Source organism: Entelurus aequoreus, linkage group LG05, assembly GCF_033978785.1.
Source record: "Entelurus aequoreus isolate RoL-2023_Sb linkage group LG05, RoL_Eaeq_v1.1, whole genome shotgun sequence".
Lineage (NCBI taxonomy): Eukaryota > Metazoa > Chordata > Actinopteri > Syngnathiformes > Syngnathidae > Entelurus > Entelurus aequoreus.
Genome location: NC_084735.1, coordinates 55,562,222 through 55,586,388, shown reverse-complemented (window position 1 = coordinate 55,586,388; position 24,167 = coordinate 55,562,222). Strand labels below are relative to the sequence as shown.

The 24,167-nt window shown below is 38.9% G+C and overlaps 1 protein-coding gene across 3 annotated transcripts in view; it reads left to right on the top strand.

Annotated features, from left to right (window-relative positions):
* Positions 1–24,167, top strand: part of LOC133650777 (N-acetylglucosamine-1-phosphotransferase subunits alpha/beta-like) — a 96,784-nt gene that overhangs the window by 16,165 nt on the left and 56,452 nt on the right. The gene's annotated exons all lie outside the window — the stretch shown is intronic.

The following is a 24,167-nucleotide window of genomic DNA, read 5'->3' as shown; positions in this document are numbered from 1 at the left end:
AAAAGTTCATGTTAGATTTTTTTAAAGGCCTACTGAAACCCACTACTACCGACCACGCAGTCTGATAGTTTATATATCAATGATGAAATCTTAACATTGCAACACATGCCAATACGGCCGGGTTAACTTATATACTGCAATTTTAAATTTCCCGCTAAACTTCTGGTTGAAAACTTCTATGTATGATGGCGTATGCGCGTGACGTCAATCGTTGAAACGGAAGTATTCGGACACCATTGTATCCAATACAATAGGTTGAGATCGTTTCGGCCCCACGGCCTCTAGTCATTCGCTTTACCAGATAAAACTGGTAAACTCTGTTTTCATCGCAAAATTCCACAGTATTCTGGACATCTGTGTTGGTGAATCTTTTGCAATTTGTTTAATGAACAATGAAGACTGCAAAGAAGAAAGCTGTAGGTGGGATCGGTGTATTAGCGGCTGGCTGCAGCAACACAACTAGGAGGACTTTGACTCGGATAGCAGATGCGCTATACGACGTTAGCCACCGACCGCATCGATGATCGGGTGAAGTCGCCGACCGCATCGATGATCGGGTGAAGTCCTTCGTCGCTCCGTCGATCGCTGGAACGCAGGTGAGCCCGGGTGTTGATGAGCAAATGAGGGCTGGCTGGCGTAGGTGGATAGCTAATGTTTTTAGCATAGCTCTGTGAGGTCCCGTAGCTAAGTTAGCTTCAATGGCGTCGTTAGCAACAGCATTGTTAAGCTTTGCCAGGCTGGAAAGCATGAACAGTGTAGTTACAGGTCCATGGTTTAATAGTATTGTTGATTTTCTGTCTATCCTTCCAGTCAGGGGTTTATTTCTTTTGTTTCTATCTGCAGTGAAGCCTGATGCTATCATGTTAGCTCCGTAGCTAAAGTGCTTCACCAATGTATTGTTGTGGAGATAAAAGTCACTGTGAATGTCCATTTCGCGTTTTCGACTCTCATTTTCAAAAGGATATAGTATCCGAGGTGGTTTAAAATACAAATCTGTGATCCACAATAGAAATAGGAGAAAGTGTGGAATCCAATGAGCCCTTGTACCTAAGTTACGGTCAAAGCGAAAAAAGATACGTCCTGCACTGCACTCTAGTCCTTCACTCTTACGTTCCTCATCCACAAATATTTCATCCTCGCTCAAATTAATGGGGTAATCGTCGCTTTCTCGGTCCGAATCGCTCTCGCTGCTGGTGTAAACAATGGGGAAATGTGAGGAGCCTTTCAACCTGCGACGTCACGCTACTTCCGGTACAGGCAAGGCTTTTTTTATCAGCGACCAAAAGCTGCAAATTGTATCGTCAATGTTCTCTACTAAATCCTTTCAGCAAAAATATGGCAATATCGCAAAATGATCAAGTATGACACATAGAATGGATCTGCTATCCCCGTTTAAATAAAAATAAAAAAATTCAGTAGGCCTCTAAGAAATCTTTCTTGCGGCCCAACCTCACCCAGTTTCTGCATCCAGTGCCCCCAGGTAAATTGAGTTTGAGACCCTGGCCTAAAGTATAACCCAGAACTTGTACAGACACAATTCCTTCAAAGATTGCTGACTGGCTTAAGTGATGATGCTGTACGCACAGACATAAAACCTTACCTACAGGACCCATCTGTGTCAGATGAAGTACTGCTTGACAAGATGAGTGTGGCCTACAGTGTGGAGTTAGAAAGGCGAAACAAACTCTCAGCTGTGACTAGGCTTAAAGGCATTAAAGGTAGATGATGATGGTGATGGTGTGCAGGTGTGTGCTCCAAAGAAAGACAAAAGTCACACGTCAAAGCCAAATCCAATAATAGACAAACTTGAAGCTAGTAATAAGGTAATCTGCGAAGCCCTGCAAAACCTTACTACACATGTTGCCTCTCTTGGTCTAATGAAACCAAGAGAAGAGATAATTAAGGCTAAACCAAACAAGATGACTCAAATAGTGCAAAACGGAAACAATTCAAATGTTGTGAATGCCAAAAATCAAATCCAGAGGGTAAATGCACACATTGTTACAAGTGTGGAAGCAGTGAACATTGGGCTGTTGGCTGTCGAAAAGGAAACATATCTAATGCTAATTCAAGTAAAATTGAAGTCTGTGATGTTAAGCTAAACCATGCACCAATTACAGCGAGCGATGGATCATTGTCGCACAAGCAGGACAGAACGGAAAAACTAGTGGGACGAAGAAGCCTCATTGATACACATCAACCCAAAGAACAAACCTGGGACCCACCAGTTGACCTCTCACACCTAACGTCAGAACAACAGCAGAAAGTGAGACAGATGCTGAGGGAAGAGAGTGAGGTGTTCGCTCAAGATGATTGGGACACAGGATGCATTCCGGAGCTGCAGATGACGATTCGATTGAAGGATGACATTCCAGTCACAAAGACTTACAATGCCATCCCCCGGCCTCTGTATCAGGAAGTAAAGAAACACATCCAAGACTTGCTTGCGGCTGGATACAGAAGTCAAGTTCTTCCTACTCATCGTCAGTTGTCATCGCGAGGAAAAAGGATGCTTCTATCAGACTCTGCATTGATTACAGATAACTGAATGCCAAAACACACCCTGATAGACACCCAATTCCGTGAATTCAAGAGATCTTAGAAAATCTTAGGGGGAATTCATGGTTCACTGTGCTCGACCAAGGGAAAGCGTACCACCAGGGGTTTGTCAGTGAAGAGAGCTGAGCGTGCACTGCCTTTATTACACCCTGGGGTTTATACAAATGGCTTCGGATCCCGTTTGGGCTGACGAACGTGTCCGCCGCATTTCAGCTGTACATGGAGGGTTGCCTAGGAGACCTTAGGGATGACGTGTGTGCCTTACCTTGACGACATCCTGGTCTTCAGCAAGGACTTTGACCAACATGTGGAAAACGTAAGGAAAGTACTTCAAAGATAGAAAAGTTGTGACATCAAACTCAGACCAAAGAAATGTGATTTGTTTAAGAAGTGTGCTATGCGGGACGTGTCATTTCTGAGGAGGGGTACTGTATGAATCCAAAAGAGGTAGAGGTCATCCAAAACCTGAAAGGAAAACAACCCAAGACAGTGTGAGAAGTGAGATCACTAGTCAGCTTCCTGGGCTACTACAGGTCTTTCATTGCGAATTTCTCAAGGATAGCCAAACCCTTGTATGAGTTGCTTGCTCATCCAAAAACTGAGAAGAGATCAATGCAGAGAGGTAAATGTAGTCGTTCAACCCAGCTCCCTCCATCTCAGCCAGTGGAGTGGACAGCGCAACATTAACAAGCTCTGGAAAAGCTGATAGACATGTTATCTGATCCCCCAATAATGGCCTATCTAGATCTAGAGAAGCTGTTTGTCCTACACATTGATACATCTGAAGATGGTCTTGGGGCAGTATTGTATCAGCGTCAAGGAACAGCACTTAGAGTGATTGGCTATGGATCGCGCTCACTCACCCCAACAGAGAAGAATTACAGACTAAACTCAGGAAAACTGGAATTCCTCAGTCTCAAATGGGCAGTGACTGAGCGGTTCCACGACTACCTCTTCCACGCTCCACACTTTACAGTCTACAGCGATAACAACCACCTGACATGAGGACCGCAAAGTTGAACGCAGTGGGACATCGCTGGATGTCATAATTGGCTGATTTTAGGTTCACTCTTAAATACAGACCAGGGAGCGCCAACCGTGATGCTGACTTTCTATCTCGCCAATCGACTGCAATGGAGGAGATCATTGAAGGATGCACTGAGTAATATGGACCAGAAGACATTGCAGCCGTGGGAGAAGCACTCCAAGTCTGTGGCAAAAGTGAGAGAGAATGGATCTCAGCCATAACCTGTAATGTAGACGTGCTGCAGGAGTTGTCGTCCACCGACACAGTCATTTCCTCAATACCACCTGAGCGTATCCGAGCAGATCTGAACAAAGATGACGTCATAAGCAGAGTGATCACTTTGAAGCAGCAAAGGGAACATTTGCGATACAAGGACAAGATGAGGGAAACAAGTCCGGTGAAAGCTCTTCTGAGAGAGTGGACTCGTCTTTATCTTGACCAGGATGGGCTGCTGCGACGAAAGACTCTTACACGCAACTTGTCATTCCTGAAAGTTTGAAGCCATTGATTTATCAGCAGCTACATGAGAAAATGGGACATTTAGGTGCTGATAGGATGGTCCACTTGGCCAGAACAAGATTATTTTGACCGAAAATGACACAAGAAATGGAGCACAATGTGACAAGAGTATGTCGCTGCTTAAAGCAGAAGAAACCAAACAGAAAAACAAAGACACCCTTGCAAAGTATAACAACGACCGCTCCCATCGAAATTATTTCAATCGATTATTTGTATTTGGACAGAAGCAAAGGTGGAGTGGAGTATATTTTAGTGGTAATCGATCATTTCACTAAATTTGCCCAGGCCTACGCCACACCAAACAAGTCAGGCAAAACAGAAGCACGCAAGATCTTTGATGACTTTGTCTTGAGATTTGGATTTCCTGGAAAGATCCATCATGACCAGGGAAAATCATTTGAGAATGAGCTATTCAAAAAGTTGCAAAAGTACAGTGGGATACAGCACTCAAGAACAATGCCGTATCACCCGCAGTCCAACCCAGCAGAAGGCTTTAACAGAACATGTTCCCTCATGTTCCCAAGGGAACCACCACCATCTCAATCTCATGCAGCTTATGCTGAGAAATGGAAAGCGTCAATGCAAGAAGCCTATAACATCGCCAAGGAAAACCTGAGAAAATCCGGTGAAAGAGGATGGAAGTACTGCAACCAGAGAGTGTGGAGTTCTGTTCTTCTACCTGGTGACCACGTAGTCATCCAGAACTTATCACAAAGAGGAGGACCAGGGAAGATTTGTGCGTATTGGGAGGACAAGGTTCACATCGTCAAAGAACGCAGAGGTACTGAAAGTCCAGTGTATGTGGTTCGACCGCTAGATGGAGAAGGAAAAGAAAGAGTTCTTCACCATAATCTTCTGCTACCCTGTCCTTACCTCATCGATGGCCCAACCAACAAACATCTTGGTAAGACAGAGAACAAAAGCAGACCCAACACAAGGACCAAGGTGTGTGAAATCCCTAGAGATGCAGAGAGCTCAAGTGAGGATGATTATGACTTGTGGATCCCAAGGCAGTCTCAGGACACTCCCCTAAATCCACATGCACCAGTCTTCAAGCCTGTGGGAGAGAACCACTCCACAGTGGAAGCTGAAATAGAGGAATTCGACGTCAGGAATTGGCGACAAGATGGAGACGATGCCATTCAGCAAGGACAACAAACACGATATGACGGGACCAAGGACATGCAAGGGAGCAAAGACCAAGACATGGACCTTGACATCTCAGCACCAGAGCTTCAGGGTGAAGATGGTGTCCTGTCTTCAGAAGATTCCACATCCTCAGAGGACAGTGAACATGCCAAGAGAATAAGATGGTCTACAACAGGGGTCTCAAACTCAATTTACCTGGGGGCCACTGGATGCAGAAACTGGGTGAGGCTGGGCCGCAAGAAAAGATTTCTTAAAAAAAATCTAACATGCACTTTTTAATGAATTCACCTTCTTTGAATGGCTTTCCCGCCCTAGCAACCATCTCACTCACCATGTAGTTAGCTTTGATTGCTGCATTGCTCTTTTCGCTTGCTTTCTTGACGAAATCTTGTTGCTTCAGTAGACTGGTTTTAAAATTTGCAACCCGGTTCACTCTCTCATCTCCCTGGTATTATGCATACTCCTCAGCATGTCTAGTTGTATAATGACGTTTCAAATTGTATTCCTTGTGCACCGCAACTTTCTCTGTATCAACTACAGAAAAGAGCTATAAGGATTATTCGTAAAGTAGATTACTTAGAACACACTAACATATTATTTATTAATATATAACGGTAATAACGGTAGCACAATTAGCCCCGAATGGGCTAACATCACCACTGACGTGTTACACGTCTGATTCGCCCAGCGACTCTCTGTCGGAGTATCAGCACTGGGGTCCAGTGCACCACACTTTTGTATTGTCGCTCGCTCCTTCGGCGGAGTGCTTTGGAAGCCCGGACTGTTTACGGAGCGAGCAGGCGGGCGAGCGAGGGAGGCAGGCAGGGAGGGAGGGAGGAAGAGCGTGTTCGGGTGTCGTGGAAAAGCGGCAAAATGTTTCTCTGCTTGCATCACGCAAGTGACGTCAATGCATACTTGCCAACCTTGAGACCTCCGAATTCGGGAGATGGGGGCGGGGGGGTTGTTTTTCAACCCGGAAGAGTTAGGGCTGCAAAGGATTCTGGGTATTTGTTCTGTTGTGTTTAGGTGCGTATGTTCTCCCGAAATGTGTTTGTCATTCTTGTTTGGTGTGGGTTCACAGTGTGGCGCATATTTGTAAAAGTGTTAAAAAATAAATAAAATAAAATATGACCACCCTCAGTGTGACATGTATGGCTGTTCCTCAAGTATGTCTTGCAATAACTTGCGTGTGTGTCTGCAAAGGCCTCATAGACATGTGTCTGGGCCGGCACGCTGGAGAAAAAGATGATGTGGTGACAGTTTCTAGAGGACACTAAAGGCAGTGTCATCACGATATTGTCGAGAGCTTTTAACCTCACCTTGATTGGAAGATTCCTTCAGCTCCGCACACAACGCTGTCAAGCGCTAGTGATGGGACCGGCAGTTCTTTTAACTGTACTGAATCACTAGAAATCAGTTCCTTAAATTGATTCGTTCAAAAAATGTGTCCACCGATCCCCCCCCCCCCCAAAAAAAAAAAAATAGGGGGGGTTGGGGGGGGGGGGGGGGGCGTGCGTAGTACAGTGCAGACATTCGCGGGAGAAGCAGCAAACAGGGTGAACGCGAGTCCCGACACAGTAGTGATGGGATCGGCAGTTCTTTTGACTGTACTGAATCACTAGAATCAGTGACTGACACAGCGCCACGGTCAGCACAGTTCAGTACGTGAATCTGAATCACTTCTGCAGCAGCAGTTCTGTGTGCAGGTCAGCGAATCATGAGTCAGTCAGTAACAGCTTCCCCAGCGGCGGATCTCGGTGTGTGTCAGTTCGCGAACGACACAAGCCCTCAGCACCCAATGAACGACGAGCACAGTGACTGAACGAGAGCCTCAATGTGACGTCCTCCTCCCCACAGTCACTTCTCTGTGTCAGTAGGTTCGCGAATCCTGATTCTGAATGAATGAGTGAATGCAGCGCGAACCTGAATCACGTCCTCAGCGACAATAAATAAATAAAGAGAATAAATACCTTCAAAATAAAACAAATAAATTAAGAGCCAGAAATGCCAACATAAAAACAAAATGTTCTGTAGCCTACGTTTAAAAATATAACAAAGAAAATATCAACTTAAATGTGCAAACAAAAAGAAAATAAATAGGCTACCTTAAATAAAACAAAACAAATATTAAACCAAGTGCCAGAAATGCCAACATTAAAACTAAAATTTCTGTAGCTTACATTTAAAAATATAAAAATGGAAATATCAACTTAAATATGCAATAAAAAAGAAAATAAATAGCTTAAATAATATAAAAATCAACAACAGTTGCAGTAGAAGGGATACTACTAATAATAATAATAATAATATGAATCAGAATTGATCCCCAAAGAGAAATTTATTTTTATTACAATAACTGTGTAAATACAAGCCTATGTATGTGTACATACATTAGTTATTATTTTTATTTTAAATCTTCTCAAAACAGCCTGCCCTACACTTTACCCCCCGCCCCTCCCCCTCGCGTCGCTGCTGCTCAGCCTGCACTGACTTTCTTTCTGTCTCCTCTACTAGTCTACTCTCATAACTTTATGTGTTCAGATAATGGGGACGTGTGTTTGTTTTCATGTGGCTTGAGTCAACATTAGCCGTTAGCTTGGAGAATTAATGGAGAACGGATGCCAATGGCATGAAACATATCCCTGCGACCGGAAGAAGAATCACTCGCGGCATTGGGGCAAGCAGAGCAGAGAGTGAGAGCGTTGTCATTCACTGAGTGATTCATGTCGTTAATCTGCGTTGAACGAATCATTCGCTCAGTCCCTCCCCCTGCCCTCTCATTGGCTGCGTTGTTCGCCGACGTCGAGGGTTCAGTGAGTCACAGAATGCGCCAGTTCCACTCATACCGGCATGGTCGTGGCGGAGCTCAACTGAACTGAGAAAGGAACGAATCAGTTCATGAAGTGATTCGGTTCAGTACGTTCACTCAAAAGATTCGTTCGTTCGAACGAATCGTTCGCAAACGACACAACACTATCAAGCGCCATTCATTTAAAACTTGCGGGCCGCACAAACATAAAACTGTCATATTAAGGTGGGGGCCGCAAAATAACGTCTCGCGGGCCGCAATTGGCCCCCGGGCCGCGTGTTTGAGACCCCTGGTCTACAAGAACATGCCGACCAAGACATATCCTTTCATATGAATTAGTCTAGAGGTGATGTGTTTGTGGTATAGTAACCTAAAAAAAGTTTGACTCTAGAGTGACATAGTTCATGTTTTGTAAGTCTGTTCTGTAATGATTGAGTACTTCACACAATACTTAAATTATCACCAAGCCTTACAAAAGACTATGTCAGAGACTACACTGATGATGAGCAGTGTTGGGACTAACTAACGCAGCAGCATTCGTGAGGGAGGGGCGGAGACAGAGAGAGCGAGAGAGTTATGATAAACGCGCATGCGTCGCCAGGCTCTGCTTTTTATCCATAGATTTATCAGATTACATTTTTTATTATCTATAGCTGGGGTGTCAAAAGTGTGCCCTGGAGGCCATTTGCGGCCCACAGTTAATGTTTTAAAGGCCCACAGCACATTCTAAAAATACTATTAAAATAAACAAAAACATAACAAAAGTGAAATAAAAAAGCTTAAAGGTGAAATGTAATTTCGAAAAACTTGCAATGTTGACTAATAAAACAAAGCTGTTTTTTTTTTCTTTCAAACTGTCATTGCTCAAAACATAATATTGAATCAAAATCAATGTTATTATGAATTATTGACCTATCCAAGGTTCCGATTACTTCAAATCAAATATTCCAATTTGAAAAATATTTTTGGTGGAAGATTTTGCATATTTTGTGTGTTTGCCATTAAAAACATAGTTTTCTTTGACAAAAAAGGGCGGAAAACAAACAAACAAAAAAACAACATAAAAAAAACTAAAACATTTTGAAATGAGGGATAGATCTGAAGTTGATTGATTATTTGCGACCCACAGCTAATGTTTTAAAGGCCCACGGCACATTCTAAAAATACTATTAAAATAAACAAAAACATAACAAAACTGAAATAAAAAAGCTTACAGGTGAAATGTCATTTAGAAACAGTTGCAATGTTGACTAATAAAACAAAAATGTTTTTTTTTCTTTCAAGCTGTCATTGCTCAAAACATAATAATAATAATCAAAATCAATGTTATTATGAATTATTGACCTATCAAAGGTTCCGATTACTTCACATCAAATATTACACTAAGAAAAATATTTTTGGTGGAAGATTTTGCATATTTTGTGTGTTTGCCATAAAAAACATAGTTGTGTTTGACAAAAAAGGGCGGAAAACAAACAAACAAAAAACACAACATAAAAAAACTAAAACATTTTGAAATGAGGAATAGATGTGAAGTTGATGTAGACTCCAGAGATTTAAGCGTTAAATATAAAATGTATGTATGCCCTGGCACACCATTATCATCATTTCATGACTGAAGCAAAACACTTTTTACACTTTTATACTGAAATAAATACACCTACAACTCTTTGAATAAAAACGTAGAAACAACTACCAGCAGCGGTAAAGTTTAGATCCATGAAGGAAAGAAGAAAGTGAATGAATGTTAATAACTGAATACATTTACATATGTATAAAAATTAGGTTTTTTTTTTATAAAAACATTTTTATGAATTAAGTGACGTTTATGACAACCTTTTTCCAAAACACAATATAGAATGTGAGATATAACAGGATAATGCATACATTTGTCATTTGTTTTCAAAAACGCTTACAAAAAAGTGGGACCCCAAACATTTACTGTGGGACCCCATTTTTATGACTTGATGGATCCCATTTTAAAAATTCCTAGCGCCAACACTGCTGTCAACAGAGGAGAAAAAATGCTTTATTTAAATAAATATATTATTTATAAAGCAAGTTCAAGTATCATTGGCAAATTTTCCCTTAGTCCCGGCCTTGGCGTGCTGCCCGCCTTGGCACGCAAATATGTGTCCTCTTTTTGGGATTTCAGAATATGGCCAGCCTAGATATTATCACTACTTTTCTTTTGTCGAGCACAAAGAAAATAACATTTTAGTTAAATGTAAGTTGTGTTTTGGATCAAAGATCCCATCTACTGCCCAAAACAGCAATTCAAATCTGCTGAAACAGCTACAAAAGTAACATGCTTCGCCTAAGCTAGTAAAGAGAGACACACTTCACCTCCTAAGGAACAGTGGCTGGATTTTAACGAGGCACTGCTAGCCAGGACATCATTGATAGCCATTGCAGCGTATGTGCTAGAAGACATGCAGGCTATTTATTTATTTTTTTTCATTTTATTTTTATTGACATCCAGCATCAGACATTCTTATCCATTACATCATATTCACATAAATCATATATCTATTGTCTGCCCTAAATGTCAGAATATTTTTGTTTATATCCCGTCCATACCACCCACCCCCCAACCCCCCAAAAAAGAAAGAAACAACAACAAAAAAACAAAGTAATATCTAAAAATACATCGATTAAATAAACAAAACAAAAAACAACAACAAAAAAAGGAAATAATAATACATTAATAGTAATAATAAATAAAATAAAATATAAACGGATACATATATATATATATATATATATCACTAATTCAAAAAATTAAAGTCAGGTTTATGGGGCGTGACATAGTTGACCCAATTTTCCCAGTATAAAGTACATTTCTCCAATTTATAATTAATAAAGGCAGTTATCTTCTCCATTTTATATATGTCCATTGTTGTTTCCAACCATTGCTTCAAAGTTGGGCTCTCCTGGGATATCCATTTCCTAGAAATTGTGTTTTTACAAGCCACCAGTAGGATATTCATTAAGTGTTTATCTTTCTTCAGCCAGTCCTGAGGTACATGTCCAAAAAACAAAGTTTTACTTTCGAGGGTTATTTCACGTTTGAAAATATGCTGTAGAGCTTGGTGTATCTCTTTCCAATAATCCTTTATGGTGGAGCAGTCCCAGTGAACATGGTAGTGATTTGCATTTGAATTCCCACAATTTCTCCAGCAGGCAGGGGAGTTGTTATCATAGTGAGACTTCTGAGAAGGTGTAATAAAAAATCTGATCAAACTTTTCCAGCCAAACTCCCTCCACTGGGTGAGCTGGTACAAGTCAATTGATATTTCCATATTATTGTCCATTCTTCCTCAGATATAGTTATCCCTCCTTCCTTCTCCCATTTTGTTTTAATATATGAAGTTGAATATGATTTCATATTCAACAGACCCTTATACAAGCATGAAACAGTTCTATCAATAATTTCTGAATTGTAGGCTTTTGTAAACAGTTCAATCAAACATATACTCGTCTTTGTGACACTTTTCACCTTCATATTAACAGAATGCCGCAACTGCAAATATCGATAGAAGTCTTGGTTTTCTAATATATATGTCCTTTTAGTAGTTTCAAAACTAAGCATTTTTTCATCTTTCATTACACTACATAAAGCTGTTATACCCTTAGATATCCAGTCCTTAAATCTTGAGTCTAATTTATTAGGTGTAAACTCTATATCATAGGCACACCATTTAAGAACTGCAATGTCACTCTCGAGTTTGTATTCCTTTATGATAATTTTCCACACTTTAAGGGTCCATTTCACCCATGGGTTATCAATGTTATTTATGTGGGTTTGTAAATCGCTATCCGGCAGGATTGCTTGTATGGGGATGAGGGCATTTGTTCTTCAATAATTTTCCATTGAGCAATGTATGACGGGTTGCACCAGCATATCACTGCTCTCATCTGGGCTGCAAAATAATAATATCGGAGGCAAGGTAAACCCCATCCTCCCTTTTGTTTGACCATACAGTATACCTTGATAGCATTTTGTCCCATTCATTGAATTGGTTTTGGTTAATCTCTATTGGCAGGGTTTGAAATAGGTACACCAGTCTTGGCAGTACATTCATTTTAATGGAATCAATTCTAGGAATTAAGTTCCATCTTGCTATGTCATCTTTTATTTTTTTATGTATGGGTAGATAATTGTATTCTGATCATTTTGTTAGATCTTTTGACAAATTAATGCCCATGTATTTAAAAGACTCTGTTTGCCATATCAGAGGGTAACTACTTCTGATTTCCCCTGGTGGGTTATAATTATATGAGAGTAGATGGTTTTTACCTATATTAATTTTATATCATGATAATTGACCATACAGTTCAAATGATTGCATTCATTTAGGGAGCGAGTATGTTGGGTGCCCGAGGTAGACCAAAATGTCATCCGCATAGCAGGCCAATTTATACTCTCTTCCTTTAATCATGATTCCCTTAATATCTTCATTTTGTCTAAAAGACTGAGCTAATGGCTCCAGATATAATGCAAAGAGTAATGGTGACCATGCACATCCCTGTCTAGAGGCCCTTTCTAGGGTAAAACTGTTTGATAAATATCCATTGACTTTCATCCTAGCAGTAGGATTGTTATATAGTGCCTGTGTAGTTTTAATGATTGTATCCTGAAAGACAAATGTATATAGAACTCTGTAAAGAAAATTCCAACTAACCGAATCAAAGGCCTTTTCAGCATCCACACTTATAACAATTGCTTCGATGTTTTTTCTTTGTATATGATCCATAATATGTAGTGTCTTTCTTATATTGTCTTGTGTTTGGCGTTGATGTATAAAACCTGTTTGATCATTATGTATCAATATAGGTAAAAACATTTCTAATCGTTTGGCCATGGAAGTAAATAGTTTATAATCTACACTGAGAACCGATATTGGCTTGTAAGATCCACATTGAATTATATCCTTGCCTTCTTTTGGTATAGCTGAGATAATTGCCTCCCTCCAACTATGTGGCGTTTGTGCCTTTTTTAAGACCCAATTCAATGTGGGGAGTAAAACAGGTATTACTTCTTTTTTAAATTCCTTATACCACTCTGCCGTGTAACTGTCTGATCCTGGCGATTTACTTAATTTAAACCTACTAATTGCAACTTTTAATTCATTTTCAGTTATATCTGCAGATATTGTTTGGTTTTGTTTTTCATGTTAATTTCATTCCTAGTATTTCTTATTTCAGTGTTTCCCATAAACTGCCAAGATACCTGTGGCGGTGGGGGCGTGGCTATGGGCGTGGTCATAATGACATCATCGAGTAATTTGCATAATTTAATGCTATGATATGATTTTCTCTAAAAAGGCTCAAAAAATGTATACTTACTAATTAATAATAAAAGTTTTGTTTTAAACGTCCATCCATCCATCCATCCATCCATCCATCCATCCATCCATTTTACATTATGAATACACAAAAGATAACTACTATCAGAATCAGAATCAGAATCAGCTTTATTGTCATTACGCAGGGTAACGAGATTGAGGCCATTCCATACAGTGTGATAAAACAAGTGTACACTCTATACCAGGGGTCACCAACCTTTTTGAACCCAAGGGCTACTTCTTGGGTACTGGTTAATGCGAAGGGCTACCAGTTTGATACGCACTTAAATAAATTGCCAGAAATAGCCAATTTGCTCAATTTACCTTTAACTCTATGTTATTATTAATAATTAATGATATTTATCTTTGTGGAAACACTGATCATCTTAATGATTTCTCACAATAAATATATATAGAAACAGATAAATATCAATATGTAACACTTTATTTTTATATTTTCTCTAAGTGCACATTTTTCAAATTGAACATTTTCAAATGATCACTTCTTAAACAGTCTTGTGAAATCACAATATCCCATTTTAACTAGCTAGCCACTGAATTTTTTTAACAAATCATGAATTACTTTGCACCATGTTTGTACAAATAATAACTCATGTAAAATACAAAGGTCAACTCTCCAATTTTTAAATAAATCATGTCACACTTTGAACTGATACCAAATCTGTTATCTGTTTCTTTGTCAGTTAGTGGGAAGCCTGGCATTGCATGCTGTTAACTAGTGTGTTGTACTCTGGTGTGTAACTTGACACTGCAACTCTGAGTGAGTCTTGCAGATGTGCATCAGTGAGGCATGTTCTGTGTTTGTTCTTGATAAAGTTCATGTCAGAAAAGGCTGACTCACAAAGATAAGTTGAACCAAACAGGCTTGCAACCTTCATAGCTGCTGCGCATACACCACTGTACTTTTCTGTGTCAACAAGGCACCAAAAGTTTGGTGCAGCCTGGTGGGCTTTGAGGTGGAGGTCATTTTGCAGTGTTACAATTTCCATCTCCACCTGTTCAGCATCCATGCTGAATGTTGCACTTAACTGCTCAGCAATGCATGATATGTCCACGTTCATGAAAGGATTACAAATGAACGACACACATGGCTCAAGCTGATCCAGGTCACAAAACCTGTTCTCAAACTCTTGCCCAACTCTGTTTATGACCTGAGAGTACTTTTCTGCAACTTTGTCAAAAGCCTCAGATGCAGAAGCATTGTCTTTCAGCACCATCTGCACAGAGGGAAAGTGCAGCACTTTTTTTCTCTGTAAATGTACAGAGAACAGGTTCATCTTAGCTTTAAATGCATTTAAAGCACTTATCATATCGGCGACAGTTTTACCTTTGCCTTGCAGCTCACAGTTCAAACTGTTCAGTTTTCCAGTAATGTCCGTTAAAAATGCAAGGTCAAGTATCCACTCAGTGTCCTCCAGCAGCACGGTGTCCTCACCTCTGGACTGCATGAACTCTTTGATTTCACCCAAAAGTGACAAAAAACGTTGCAAAATTATTCCGCTGCTGAGCCATCGGATTTCTGTGTGTAGTAGCAGGTCACCATATTCAGCTGACAGCTCCTCCAAAAGTACCTTGAATGTTCTGTGCTGTTTAGCTCTGGAGCGGATGCTGTTTATGATCTTTACGACGGGAGTCATTACGTGCTCAAAGCAGATCACTTTTGCACATAAGGCCTGCTGGTGTATGATGCAGTGGTACTGCAGAAAGTTTGGGAACTCTGGGTCAGCTTTACAGTGAGCAACGAATCCTGTGTGTCGGCCGATCATAGCAGGAGCCCCATCCGTAGTCACTGATACCAGCTTTTCTAGCGGCACCTTTTTTTCCACCAAAAACTCCTTCACTGCCTTATAAATGTCAACTCCCCTCGTAGTTGTCTTCAGTGGCAGTAGTGTCAGAAGTTCTTCTTTTGTGGAGAAATCATCAAACACCATCCGGATAAAAACCATCAGCTGCGCCGTACTGCTGCGGTCCACCGACTCGTCACACTGGATGCTGAACCACCGGCACCTCGCCAGATCACGGTCCAGCTGATCGGTCAAGTTCCCAGACATCGCCGACACTCTTCTTACCATTGTAGTTGCCCCGAGTTGAACATCGGAGAGACTGGAGAGTACATCGGTTCCATACTTCTCGTCTTCAAGCACAGTTTTAGCAATTATCATCATTGCTTCTTTGACAACCTCCCCGTCTGTGAATGCCTTCTTTTTCTTCATCAAGAATTGCGCAGCTCTAAACGAGGCTTCGGTTGCTTTGTGGGAGTTTTTAACCGGTCTAGTGAAAAAAGACTGCTGTTTGCACAAAGCTGCCTTTAACTCGCGGGCTTTTTCTGCGCGCAGTGCACTGCCTGGTGGGTAGTTAGCATAGCTTGTGTGACACATAGTGAAATGTCTCTCCACATTGTGCCGCTTTGCTATTGCCACAGTTGCCCCGCAAATTAAAGACACGCAGGATCCTTTCACAGTGGTAAAAAAAACTCTACCTCCCATTCGTCGTGAAAAATATATGTTTTCTTTCTTTTTTCTGACATTTTTTGGGGTAACTCTTCTCATATTCGCTGCGTTAGCTTGTTTGTAAGAGCGCAACAAACGCTACGTTTTGGTCATGCGCACAATACTGACCTTTGAACTATACTAGGTCAGAGTTCATTTATATTAAACACAAAACACTTTACATTTTAAGTGTTTGTTTGTTTATATATATATATATATATATATATATATATATATATATATATATATATATATATATATATATAAATGATAAATGGGTTATACTTGTATAGCGCTTTTCTACCTTCAAGGTACTCAAAGCGCTTTGACAGTATTTCCACATTCACCCATTCACACACACATTCACACACTGATGGCGGGAGCTGCCATGCAAGGCGCTAACCAGCAGCCATCAGAGGCAAAGGGTGAAGTGTCTTGCCCAAGGACACAACGGACGTGACTAGGAAGGTAGAAGGTGCGAATTGAACCCCAGTAACCAGCAACACTCCGATTGCTGGCACAGCCACTCTACCAACTTCGCCACGCCGTCCATATATATATATATATATATATATATATATATATATATATATATATATATATATATATATATATATATATATATATATATATATATATATATATATATATATTGTCATTTGTAAGTTACATGTAAGTGTGATTTAAACAATAATAGCTAAATAAATAAATCTATATACGTATATATATAAAAAATGGGTATTTCTGTCTGTCATTCCGTCGTACATTTTTTTTCCTTTTACGGAAGGTTTTTTGTAGAGAATAAATGATGAAAAAACACTTAATTGAACGGTTTAAAAGAGGAGAAAACACGAAAAAAATGAAAATTAAATTTTGAAACATAGTTTATCTTCAATTTCGACTCTTTAAAATTCAAAATTCAACCGAAAAAAAGAAGAGAAAAACTAGCTAATTCGAATCTTTTTGAAAAAATTCAAAAAAGAATTTATGGAACATCATTAGTAATTTTTCCTGATTAAGATTAATTTTAGAATTTTGATGACATGTTTTAAATAGGTTAAAATCCAATCTGCACTTTGTTAGAATAATAAGAATTAAAGTAAGAATTACAATTTATTAATTATTCTTTACAATAAAAAAAATAATTTACTTGAACATTGATTTAAATTGTCAGGAAAGAAGAGGAAGGAATTTAAAAGGTAAATGTATATGAGTTTAAAAATCCTAAAATCATTTTTAAGGTTGTATTTTTTTCTCTAAAATTGTCTTTCTGACAGTTATAAGAAGCAAAGTAAAAAAATAAATGGGAACGACGCCGCAATCAGCATAAGGTGCGTGGAGCGCGCAGCTGTGGACAGTGCAATCGCCCTCTCGGACCGTATAAAAGGGCGAGAGACGTGAACATCAAGGGAGGAGACGGAGAAAGACGGCGGACGGGAGGAAACCATCCTCTGCTGCCACGCAAACGACGGCGACGTGCTGCTGAAAAGCAGACGGCGGACGGGAGGAAACCATTCAAGTGCTCACGTGAGAAAAAAGGCAGCTGCTGTAAAGCAGCAAAAGACTCTGTGATTGAAATAATAAAGAAGTCTAAACCATCTGACAATGTCTTCCCTGGATCGTCCTGAGAACCCGCGCGACAGTTAGGACTGTCACACTAGTAAATAAATAAAATTTAAAAAATAGAGGCAGCTCACTGGTAAGTGCTGCTATTTGAGCTATTTTTAGAACCGGCCGGCGGGCGACTCATCTGGTCCTCGCGGGCGACCTGTCGCCCGCGGGCGCCGCGTTGGTGACTCCTGATTTAGACTATAAAACTCCTTTGTCTCACACACCATTAGACTGTACAACTTCTCTCTGGGGGGAGCTAGGATGACAGGGGATGCAAAACAATCTGAGATCGGTAGGTTGGAGTTCAAATCCCAGCCGAGTCATACCAAAGACTATAAAAATGGGACCCATTACCTCCCTGCTTGGCACTCAGCATCAAGGGTTGGAATTGGGGGTTAAATCACCAAAATGATTCCCGGGCGCGGCGCCGCTGCTGCCCACTGCTCCCCAAGAGGATGGGTCAAATGCAGAGGACAAATTTCACCACACCTAGTGTGTGTGTGACAATCATTGGTACTTTAACTTTAACAGCTCAATACTTTTTCAAAACATGGTCACTTATGCCTAGTTTCTCTTGTTCCCTCTTATTTTACTGTTATATTGTTATTCTCATTGTTGCTTTTTATTTTTATTGTACTGTAATTTGTTTCTATTTTGTTTCCATTTATACCCCCATTATAGTTACTTTTTACTTTTTAAACTCAATCTCAATTTTGTACACTGCTGCTGGAATTTAAATTTTTCTGAGGGAACTCTCCTGAAGGAATCAATAAAGTGCTATCTATCTATCTATCTATTGTTAATCCGAGCACAGTTCATGACGTCTCGTCCTTGTAAACACTGGACAGACTTCTTATCTTGCAGACATTTATTTCCATTTAGTTTTATTCTCTATATCAGGGGTCACCAACGCGGTGCCCGCGGGCACTAGGTCGCCCGTAAGGACCAGATGAGTCGCCCGCGGGACTGTTCTAAAAAAAAAAAATTAAAAAAAAAAAAAAAAATTAAAAAAAAAAAAAAAAATTTTTTTTTTTTTTTTTTTTTTAAATTAAATCTACACAGAAAAAACACAATATACACTTTCAATCAGTGCATCAACCCAAACAACCTCCCCAATGCACACTCATCCACACCCACTCACACAAAAGGGGTTATTTCTTTCTGCTACCAATATTCTGGTTCCCACAACATAGACAACACATCTGCAAGGGACACAGTCCCTGAAGCACACATGATTGTATAGGCTGCTGGTCCACTAACATTTTACTTAATTACTATTTTTTATGTAATTATTTTTATATTGTTTTACTTTCTTTTTTATCCAAGAAAATGTTTTTTATTTATTTATCCTATTTTATTTTATTTTTTAAAAAAGGGCCTTATCTTCAACAGACCAGGTTGTCAATGAAATTAGATTTGTTTAAAGGGTTTTTTAAACCAGGCCCAGTCCAGATAATGTCCAAATCGGACTCAGCAACACACACCTTCATTCATGTACACAGAAAAAAATTAGGGAACACAACAGATTGCATATAATTTATAAACAAAATTACATTTTCAAAATAAGCATTTATGTACAGTCCAGATTATGTCCAGGTCACTCAAATTAGGGAACACAACAACAGATATCATATAATCTATAAACATAATTATACTTTCAAAATAAGCCTTTGAGGACTTCTCATCTTTTTTTTAATGTTTTTTGGCATCATTATCGTTTTCAACCATGTAACTTTCTAAAGTTAGAAAATACTGAATAAATGTTTTAAAGAAAGTAATACTAAGTGAATATCTGTTTTTGGCCTTAAAAATAAACATTTTACCGAGTACTATAATTAAATTGACTAAATCATGATTGTCAATGAACTCTCCTAAAATAACAGAAACCACATTAAGCTTCATAAACAAACCAATCCTTAAACACATTTTTTCAACTTCCACCCAAAACAAAGACACAATATGACAATACCAAAACAAATGCAGGGTGGATTCAGGCTCCTGACAACAAAATCGGCAATCGTCTGACTCTGTCATATTCCATAATTTTAACATTTTCCCTGTGGGTAAGAAGTTATAAATAATTTTAATTTGAAAATAACGATTTTGCACATCGATAGTGGTTTTATAGATTAGTTTGAATATGGCATCCCATGGCAACGGGCAGTCAAAAAAGTCCTCCCATTTTCCATTTGTGTTGTATGAGGCAGCCTTCAAAGATTTCTTTATTAAATAAAAATTATATATTTTTCTATTTATTTTAGTTCCTTTTTGCCAACTAGAATTTCTTATTAGAGGTTTACAAACTAATAATTTAGTAGTTCCATAATTAATTATTTGTTTCCATCTTTTCCCAATTACTCCAGTTAGTTGATAAAATGAAAAGCTTGAGCAAGCATCACCATACATAGCTCTATATTCATCATACTTCATAATTTTACCATTCTCATTGATAATATCATTGACAAAAATGATTCCTCTTTCAAACATATTTTTCCAAAAGAAAGGCTTTCCATCTATTATAATATTAGAGTTCATCCATATTAACTGCTGCAAAATATCGTCTCTTTTTTCTGGCACATAAAATTGAAAACACCACTATGAGTGGATTGTTTCCTTTATGAACCCCGCCATGTTTCCCAGCAGACTCTCTGGGAGGGGATCACTTGTAAAAAAGGATACAATTTATTTTGATACAGTACATGTTTTTTGTCCAACAGGACATTTGTGTACCACTCAATGTTTAAATACATCTTTGGAACAATTGATGCTTTGAAAGACAGACACATAGCTTCAAGGTTGAGAAGTTTCAGTTCCCCATATTCATACTCTTTGTACAAAACCTTTCTTTTAATCTTTTCTGGTTTGCCGTTCCAGACAAAATCGAAGACCCTCCGCTCATAAATCTTAAAAAAGTTTTGTGATGGAGCTGGTAATGACAAAAACAAATAAATAAATTGAGGAATAATTAACGAGTTGGCAATAGACCTTTTACCATACAAGGTTAGGGATTTCCCTTTCCATAATTGCATAATTTTGTCCAGCTTTCTTAGTCGATTATCATAATTTACTGAGCCTAGATTTTCCAGATTTTCTGGGACAACAACACCAAGTATGTTAACTGGTCCATCTGTCCACAAAACAGGCACTTTGCATTCCATTCGAAAGGACGTTCCCTTTAGATTTCCGATCCTTAACATTTTACATTTATCATAATTAAGCTTATGGCCAGATTGCTGTGAAAATATGTCCAAAAGATTAAGAAGGTTCCGCAAACAATGAGGAAAATTCTTATCTTTGTGAATCAGCCTTTTCTGACATGAACTTCATCAAGAACAAACACAGAACACGCCTCACTGATGCACATCTGCAAGACTCACTCAGAGTTGCAGTGTCAAGTTACACACCAGAGTACAACACACTAGTTAACAGCATGCAATGCCAGGCTTCCCACTAACTGACAAAGAAACAGATAACAGATTTGGTGTCCAGTTCAAAGTGTGACATGATTTAAAAATTTGAGAGTTTACTTTTGTATTTTACATGAGTTATTTGTACAAACATGGTGCAAAGTAATTCATGATTTGTTAAAAAATGTTAGTGGCCAGCTAGTTAAAATGGGATATTGTGATTTCACAAGACTGTCTTAGAAGTGATCATTTGAAAATGTTCAATTTGAAAAATGTGCACTTAGAGAAAATATAAAAATAAAGTGTTGCATATTGATATTTATCTGTTTCTATATATATTTATTGTGAGAAATCATTAAGATGATCAGTGTTTCCACAAAGATAAATATCATTAATTATTAATAATAACACAGTTAAAGGTAAATTGAGCAAATTGGCTACTTCTGGCAATTTATTTAAGTGTGTATCTAACTGGTAGCCCTTCACATTAATCAGTACCCAAGAAGTAGCCCTTGGTTTCAAAAAGGTTGGTGACCCCTGCTCTATATGTAATTCTACATGCTTCAGTGTCACATAGAAATTAGCTTTCTTTGTTATTTATTTCAATTATTATTTCTGGTTTACTTGCTGTCTGTTTACTTAAGTTCTCATAACTTAGTATGTGCTCTGATTAGAATTTGTTTTAATGCTGCTCTACGTTTTGTTATGACTGGAGCGCTGAGTGTGGCGACTTTTGTCTGTACTTCTTCAGACTTCATGATTCACACAGGGGTGAGTCTAACGTTTACAATTTATGAGTAATACCAGTTGCACAGATAAAAGTTAAAAATGTTTTAGAATATAAATTTAAATTTTATTTTATCGTGATTATTCTTGAATAATTAAAATGTCAATATATTCAAATAATCAATTTACCTTTATCAAATTTAATTCAATTTTATTGAATTTACTTATTTAACTTTATTTAATGTATTTGCTATATAAATATTAATTCAAAGCTATAATGTTTTCTAATCTATGATGTGTGTGCATGTGTTTGTTTGCCTTAACTCTCACACAGGAACTGTATGGAACTGCAGAGCATCAAGGCTGTACAAAACAGTATACTTAACACATAAAAAATAATGAATAATGAATCAAACAATGCTTCAATGTCCCACAATCCAAATGCATTTATTGATATGTAAATGTTTATTTATTCATATATATTTTATTTTACTTATTATCAAGACCAACCTGTCGGCACTCTCTTCAGATTGAGTACAGCTGTCCACTCATATTTTTTAATGCCACGCTAAATGCTAACCTACCCTTACTAGACCTCAGTAAGCTACTTTTTTCTAACCTAGCTCAATGCTATGCTAACTGTGACACATCTTTCCAGCCCACGTCCAACGTGCAGCACGTCACACACCCTCGTCAAAACGACACATCTCTTATCTCAAAATGTCTCCCAGCAGAGCCTCCTTTTTTTTTTTTTCTTACTGCGTCACACGCACACACACACAAAAAAATCACCAAAGAGCGAGAGCCTTTTTCCGTAATCAAAATCTCAGAGCCTTCTTACAAACTATAATATCGCACAGTCACAATCACCAGCACAGTTAAAAACAACCTCAACAGTCAACTATTTTTCTCATCCAGAAGCACAGCTGTATTATATCAGAACCTTAATAGTATTAAACAACATTTATCATTCACTTTGAGCTAAACAAAATGGCTCGGGAGAGGGAATTCTGGACTTCCCTGCTTAGGCTGCTGCCTCCGTGATCCGACCTCCGATAAGCGGAAGAAGATAAATAGATGGATGGATCATTCACTCATATGATTTCTGTACATAAACTTTGTCTATCTTCTCATAAACACACACATTTTGGACAATTTTCCACTTTTTTATAGATTAGCGGGGTGTGAAAAAAGCGTGAAGGGAGGTGGCGTGAGGGTGGGAGTAGTGCTTGCCTTTCAAGGGAGAGAAATAAAACAGATAAGACCTGCAGGTGCTACCCAAATGTTATTAAAACACGCATATATATAAATGTACAAACAAAAACTGAATCACTCCACACACACACACTTCTCAACATTCATCATTATACACACACATTTACAAATCACAAATACCACCCCTAGGTCCGGACCAATATAAACAACTATGCACGTGTGCTTTTTGTGGAATCGGCCATCTTATAATATGAACGCAGGTCCCTTACTCATAAACGGCGATTAACCCTTTCAGCCCAGTTATCCCTACGTTCCCACCCTGACCAACACGGATAACCTGGCCTAATGCCAGGTAGAATCACTGGGAATCATCCAACAATCCTACAGACATCGTGTCTGGTCAGTTCCATACAGTTTCACCAAAGCTCTACCATATGCAGCCCGGTGTCCACCTGTCTATACTGCAGCAAATTAAACAGAATGTCGTGAGAAATATCAGCTCAGTTGATCTCTTTTACCGGAGTCACTGAACGGTAGCGTTGGGTATCGTTTGAATTCGAACGATTCCGATTCCAATTCCGATTCTTTGTTTCGATTCCGATTCCTGACGATTCCGATTCTTTTAAGAGGCAAGGTCAAAAAAAAGTTTAGGATATTTTAAATGAGCTAGCTAACCTACAGTCTTTCTGAATGAAATAGTCTGACATTCTCCATCAATTGTAATTCTATTAACTTTTTATGAACTTTACTATAAATTCCTCACAGGGCTGTTTTCAACTAGAATATAAATATCAAATCTATGAACTTGAATATAAATATTATAAATTATGAATACATTTTCCCAGGGGTACGGTACACTTTCCTCAAGAGAGCTTTATTTTTGAAAACCTCATGAAAACACATTTACACACAAGTGTATGATGCTGCAGGTACTTAAAAATGTTGCCGTGCGCCCACTGATGGGCTAACCTGGTGCAGAAAAGCAAATAAACAATAAGAAACAACTTGCAAAACCCAGTCCAGATTAGCAGCAGGTACAGTATAAAATCAGAGACAGTTCTTGTTTAGGAAAATGACCATATCCGCCTTCTCAGGCAGGATGCGTGAGCGTTCTGGACAGATAGTGTCTCCTGCTGTGGAAAATACACGTTCGCTGGGTGTGGAAGAAGCTTGAACGCATAAATAGGAGAAAGCGCGATCTGACAGCAAAAGATAAGTCTTTTGTTGGTTCCACTGGACCACCACCTTGCAGCAGGGTCGTCAGACATAAGTATCGGTGTAACGTCC